Below are 7,569 nucleotides of genomic sequence, written 5' to 3' on the forward strand. Positions count from 1 at the left end.
AAAAGAAGCTGGAGGAAAAAAGGAAGCCCCAGCAAAAATAATGGGTTGATGGCAATGGTGGTGACCATAACATACAGTGCTGGACAACAAGCTATTGTTTCTTAATTCATATCACAATTAATGTGAAATTAATGTGAAATGTGATTAACAGCAAGGCACTTACAAACTTGAGTTTGAAATCCTAGTGCAGCACTAACCAATGAACCTCATTATATTGAACCATCTGCATTCAAACACCACAATTAACGGCAATTTGATCAGCTCACATCTTCAGAAATAAGGCTTATTGCAATGTACAAATGCAGCTGCTAGTCTTGAGCAAGTCAGCCTCAGCTCCTTCCACTTCTAAAAAGGAAGAATAGGGACCTAATAAGGCAAATTCTGTAAGCACATTACAATGCTGTATAGATGATAACTAACATGAGAAAATGTTTAATGGGCCGGTACTTCATAGAACTGAATATACTTTTACTTCTGTTTTCTCTTTCTCGCATCTCTTCAACTTGCATAATTTCCCAGTTCCACATTATAAAATGGCATTTATCTTTTTGTTCTATTTTCTAAGCTGTAGGGAGGTTATTTCCTTATTTTCACATTTTTCTTCTTTTTAAAAACACATGAAGTGTTTTACATACTTTAATCACCTTTAGAGCAAATAGCGCAGGTTTTGGCCAAAGTTATGCCCTTTTTTACTCTGTAAAAAGGCCATTTAATCATACCTATGAAGAACAAAGGGTAGATGAAATAGACAAAAAGAATTTCTGCTAGGAAAAATGGTTGAGTGAAAATACCTATTGTCAATGAAACACAAATTACAGAAAGTGAGGTTTTTTCTCAGTCTCAGTACAAAGGAAGAACATAATATTAACTGTTGTTGTTAAGACTGAAATAATCTTAACAATCAATGATCATTCTAGAAAGAAATTTCACACATCCATTAGAAATAACCTCTGATTATCTCTGTGATCTTTCTGTTTTCAGTATTTCTCTTCAACCTTTCCTTCACATTGACTTCCACTCTACTTTTTACTACCTGAAAAGAAGCAGTTCTACTGTGATTAATTTAATGTGAAAATATCATTAATGGTGTATAATATTGTTTGTATAAGAGAGAGTGTGTGAAATTGGTGATGTCAAGCAACTTGTCGGTATGAGAATCCATGGCAGTTGTGGAGCTGTCCCAACTACAAGCACCCACATCCACGAGACCTCTGTTTCTTCAATGGTGGGTGCACTTCTTTGTGTTTCATTAATAGTTTGATCATAAAATGTGAGCTGCATCATTGAAGACAAAGCAGGCTTGTCCTTCAGAGCCACTGCTTTGAAAAGTCTTCTACAAGAGCCAATGTGAGGTGGTGGCTTGGGTGTCAGAATAGGGTCTGGGAGACCTAGGGTTGACTCTATGCTCTACATGGACCTTGTTAGGTGCCCTTAGGCCAGTAACACACTCTCAGCTCAGATATCTCACAGGGTTGTTGTGAGAATAAAACAGAGGAGAAACAAATGATGTAAACCTCATTTGGTCCTCATTGGAGTGGAAGAAATAAATAAATAAATACAGTTGTAATGTGAATATTTGGCACTTGCAAGTTCTTGCAAAAAAAATCTAATTGTCCTCCTGTTTTCTCTCCAATATCACGTATTTATTTTATAGAATTTGCATCCTGCCTTTCCATATTTATGAGGACAGGTCCAGTGGTACAAGCTTTATACAGCTGGCTTTCCCTCAGGGTGGTGGGCTTGGTCCTAAGCCAAAGGGGGGCTGGAGGCCTGGTAGGTACCCTCTTTTTTGCCTTTCCTGCCATCATCCCTCTGCCTTCATGAGGCGGGGGAGGGGGGTCCTGGGGCCCAATACATGTTGTTCTGCAATGTCCTGGATGGGCCAGGTCACCCTGTCCACTCCAAATAGGGACATTTGTAGTTCAGCCCCCTCATCTGATCTTGTTTTCCAGTCTACACTGATCTTGCAAGATCTCAGAAGCTGAACAGGGTTGGCCTGGAGTCACTCTATGGCAATGGTGCAGCTGATAGGTCACCCCAGTGGTATGCATTTTGCTTGGCTGTAGCATGATGAATGATCCCTGCAGGTCCTAAGGCATATATCCTGAAGCACTTTCAGAATGAGGGTGACACCAGGACCAGTGTCAGAGCTGCACTAATTGTTAAAAGGCACCAGGGCAACCTGTCCTTGGCTCTTCCAGCTGGTGCCCTCATGGGGACATAGCAATGTCTTGGCAGGGCCACCCTGACATGGAGGGTGTCTGTTGGAGGGTCCAGCAAGAGGTTTGTGCTTAATGCCCCTTGCTGAGCAGGTGATCCCAGCGGGGTCAGAAGGAGTGCATTGATGAGCCCTCATGATGGGGAATCATGTCCAGAACCTCAAGGAGGTAACCACCAATATTGGCTACATGTACCAGGGCGCACACACAGCACCCATCTCTTGTTAAGTCCTCTGGCAGGGATCAGGGGACAGTGCCCACAAGTTTTGGTGGACCCCCCCCCCAGGGTGGCATAAGTGATGAGCCTCAGTACTTGGGTTGCTCATGGATCTGCCAAGCAATATACCCAGGGAAAAGGGTGGCAGAGCAGCTGATACATCAACACAATGTTATAGGTGGGATGGGCGGCATCACGTCCTGTGGTTAAAATAGCTGGTCTCATCATCTGGCAGCCTGGGTCATGGCAACATGGGTCCTCACACCCCTTATTGCTGGACAGCTTCTTAATACACTGGGGCAACTGGCATGCTGGGGAAAAGGGCCTTTAGGAACCCATATTCGGTGGGTACCTCCTTTTGGCACTGTTTGGCTTAACAAAGGACTGGCAACAGGGTTTTTGAGCAGAGGGGGAACTTGGTCACTCGCCATCTCAGCCGAGGGGTGAGAAAAGCTATCCTGCTGGTGTAGTTACCACCGGACCCTGCAGCTTCTGAGCAATGGGCTTTGGTCACCTTGCATCCCACTTTCACAGTTTTGGGGACTTTTGGAGGCAGCAGATCTCCCCCCCCCAGCTGGCAGGAAGTTTACTGCGATTGTCTTGTTCATGCACATCAGGGGATATAGCATTGACCAGCTGATCGATCTTGCTGCCATGGTGCCCAACCTAGGTCAGGCTCCTTATCCTATGTTGTGTCAACCCTCCTGTGGGGAGATAATAAAGCTGTAGTCTTGTTTATACCCACCAACTGCGTCATGTCTTATTCCAGCCCCAAATGCCCTCCTGCAAGTCAATATAAGTGAAGATCATGAACAAAGGTTTTTTGAATTTTTGAATTTCACAGCAGTGTAATGTAGAAAGCCCATTTATATTGACTTTTATCCCCATTCTTGGCATTCACAGGACTACATAGGTACTGGCATCCACAACTAGATCTTAACTCTGACTGGATATTGAGTTGTGAATATAAATACCCTAGGATGTATATTTTTGGTTCTTTTAAAAAGTTTGAAGCCTACGTTCTTACCTCTGCCAGCTTGCTGCAGGAAAGCCAGCTTAGTATAGTAGTTAAAGAGTGGCAGCCTGTAATCTGGTGAGCTGGGTTGGATTCTCCACTCCTCCACATGCAGCCAGATGGGTGACCTTGGGCCAGTCGCAGTTCTTTCAGAACTCAGCCTCACAGGATAGTCTGTTGGGAGGAAGAAGAATTGTGGGTAACTAAGCTGCTTTGGGACTCCTTTGGGTATTAAAATGTGGGATACACAAATCAGTTATTATTACTTCTAATTTTTTTATGGGCAGATTTGTTTAAGGAAATTTTCAGTGACAAATCATGTGTGCTTTGCTCCTTTGTTGACTATTCTAATCCAGCTACTCTTGTCCAAACCTATGAGTTATCTCAGCTGCTACTTTAGTTGTTAACAGATTGGTTCCTATGCTTAAACATATGTTTTGTCTTTGAGAATGTGCCCTTTGTTTTCCTTTGAGAGGGAGAAAGCACTGGAGTCTTATGGCATTTTATAATATTTATTCTTATTAGCAAATATACAAGTCAAGCTCAGCTCACAGCAAGCTCTGCCTGTTTGCTTCTTTTCTCTTTTCCCCTGTTTTCCAAGCTCCTGTGTTTAAGAAATCTATTCAGGTATTATCTCCTAATGATACCTATCTTAGAAACATGAACTGACTGGTCTAAATCATCAGCACAACAATATCTGCAAAACTAGATCTTTAACCTCCAAACTCTGAACAATTGGTCTATATTGACATCTATTTTGCTTTTGTTCATCCATTTGGGAAACAAGATAATCACAATTTCTGCTCACAAGTGGAAGAAACACATATTTATTTATTTATTTATTTATTTATTTATTTATTTATTGGATTTATTATATACCACCGATCCCAGCTGGGCCCATGGCAGTTTACAAGGATAAAATAATAAAATGCAATAAAACCCCATAATTTCCCTTAATAATAAATATTATTAATACCAAGGTGGCAGGCAAAAACAACTATCTATCTGTTCCCCCTCGTTCAGCCAGGGGACAACCATCCTGCTGTTCTCCTAGTGGGAGTGAGACACCAGATCAATCAGAAGGACACAGGGAGTCCTAGATCGAATGTCAGGACCCCACCCTGGCCTCAACCATATGCCTGGCAGAAAAGCTCCATCTTATAGGCCCTGTGGAAAGCTGACAACTCCAACAGGGCCCTTAGCTCTTCCGAGAGCTCATTACACCAGGCTGGGGCCAGGGCCAGGGCCAGGGCCAGGCAAACGTCCCAAGGGCCCGGGACTTCTAAATCAACTACAACTACATATAAATCACCAGGGTTTGAACTCTGAAACAGAACTCCCTCAAATTCAGATACATGAGCTTATTCATAACAGTGGGTACCATGCAACTAGTAACAGTAGAACTTACTCATTTTATAACCTCTGCATTAGCAGGGGCTCATTTAATTATTGCCCATATTCTACTAATCTATGGCTTAAATTTAAGGGCTAGATAGATGACTCTAAAGGCTTAGAAATGTAGAAGATGATGAAGATATTTGCTTCTAAAAAGGTTGTTGTTATGTGCGAAGTCGTGTCCGACCCATCGCGACCCCATGGACAATGATCCTCCAGGCCTTCCTGTCCTCTACCATTCCCCGGAGTCCATTTAAGTTTGCAAGTCCATTTAAGTTTGCAAGTCCATTTAAGTTTCTAAAAAGGTACATCATAAGTATATATGAACCTATGGGGATTCTCCTGCCCCTGGCTCACCACCTGCCCCCTTACTACTAGAGGGCCAGTTAGGTCTCAGCGAGAAGAGGCAATGGAGGGTGTCGCATCATCAGGAACCTCTTGCTCTCCACTGACCTCAGGTTCCCAGTGCTCTGACTAAGATCAGCTATAATACACTAGGTCTTTGTCTTTTCCCTCTCTAAATAACCACTGGGATGCTATGTTGGGTCACCAGCTCTGGGTTGGTAACTACATCAAGACTTTGGGGGTGAATCCAGGAGTGGATGGGATCTGGAGTGGGGAGGGACTGCAGTAGATTAGAATGCTATGGAGTCTACCCGCCATAGCAGTCATTTTCTCCAGATAAACTGGTCTTTTTAGTTTGGAGAAGTCTGGTTGGCCATTTCCAATTCAACCATGTGATCTGGAAGTATGAGGAACTGGACACTTCCTCTTGCCCCCTCCATCTGGCATTATACCAAATGCCTTTCTTTCCCACCTGTCTGCAAGGTTGTCTCTTACTTCCTAAGCTAGCCTGCCCTCACCAAAGGCCTGCTAAATTGTTTCTCTCCTCAGAAGATTTCCCTGATGCCTGCCTCCAGTTCCAACCCTTGCAAACAATCCCAGTTTGTTCTATGGCTTAGATGAGTAGCACTAGGCCAGACTGACATCAATGGACTTAGAAAGGTGCAACACTGCTTAGGATGGCACTGTTAGTATAAGAAATGGTGATGGTCAATAGTTTTTAGTCTCAGGATCTGCCAGATCCCTCCCGCTGCCTTTCTCCACCACCTTGCCTCACTTGGATATGCTGGGCCAGGAAGCACACTTTTGGTGGATTAGCAGGTCTCCGAATGGGAGTCATTATTCTCTCTCTCACTCACTCCTTTTCTCTCACTGGGCTCGCAGTAGCTTCTCCACTACTTCAGAGCCTCCTCATTGACTCTGCTGTCCCCCATTAAGTACTCTTTCCTCCCTGGCTGGACCCACCTCCCGAGTTTACAAGTATCGCACGTCCCCAGATAGCTTCCCATGGTAATTTCTGGCCTTTGGGCTCGCCCTTGCAGACACGCTCTCCCCGGGATGAAGGGACCAACTATTCGTCCAAGCTGTTGTCTAGTCAGTGTTTTAACGCAGAGCCAGAAATCTGTTGCTCCACTAGAAGCTTCATTGTTTCAGGACCTGCTTCAAAGCCCATTATAAGCACTAAGCACCTTATTGACGTTTGCATGTCTCCAGTCAGCTTGTCTTAATTTTTTTGTAGTACTAGGCATCAGCTAATTAGACAGTTATTGATTTAGTTTATAGATGGCTCATAGTTTGGCCTCAATCCCTAACCCTGCTCTTTTAAGCTAATGATTCTTCTGCATATTTGATTGATGGTTTGCATACAAAAGTCTAGATGTTTATTCCAGGCTCATTAATCTTGGTTTAGAAGACCGACAAGTAACTCGAGAAAGGCCTGTCAACTCGTCACTTGTTTCAAAACCTTCACAGAAAATATCTTTTGTCCTCTCTTCAGCAAAATGTGCATTTCCCATAGGTTAGCCCTGAATTGTCATTTCACCTTAACAGTTAAATGGCAAAGTTCTTTCAATCAAACACTTATGCAATTTTACATGAAACTACCTTCACTAAATCAGACCACTGGTCCATCAAAGTCAGTAAGGTAAAGGTAAAGGTATCCCCTGTGCAAGCACCGAGTCATGTCTGACCCTTGGGGTGACGCCCTCTAGCGTTTTCATGGCAGACTCAATACGGGGTGGTTTGCCAGTGCCTTCCCCAGTCATTACCGTTTACCCCCCAGCAAGCTGGGTACTCATTTTACCGACCTCGGAAGGATGGAAGGCTGAGTCAACCTTGAGCCGGCTGCTGGGATTGAACTCCCAACCTCATGGGCAAAGCTTTCAGGTGGCTGCCTTACCACTCTGCGCCACAAGAGGCTCTATCAAAGTCAGTACTACTTACTATTTACAGTACTAATTGGCAGTGGCTCTCCAGGTTCTCTATCTGAGGCCTTCATATCACCTACTACCTGATCTGTTTAAATAGAAATGTTGGGGTATTGAATCTGGGACCTTCTGCATGATAAGCAGATAATGTACTTCTGAGCTGTGACACATGCACACATGAAAATGCCCTATAGTGAATCAGATCCTTAGTCCATCAAAATCAGTACTGTCTACTCTGACTGGCAGCAGTTCTCCAGGCAACAGTCTTTCATATCACTTGCTACCTGATCTGTAGCAGGAGGTACTGGGGATTGAATCTGGGACTTTCTGCATGCCAAGTAGATTCTATACCACTGAGCGGTAAGCCCTCCTATACTACTCTGTCACAGGACCAGTAAACATTTTATAGGACCGCCACCTTTCACTAGATCTGTTGGAACATCCTTGAATATC

The sequence above is a fragment of the Paroedura picta genome, chromosome 4 (assembly GCF_049243985.1).
Source record: "Paroedura picta isolate Pp20150507F chromosome 4, Ppicta_v3.0, whole genome shotgun sequence".
Classification (NCBI taxonomy): Eukaryota; Metazoa; Chordata; class Lepidosauria; order Squamata; family Gekkonidae; genus Paroedura; species Paroedura picta.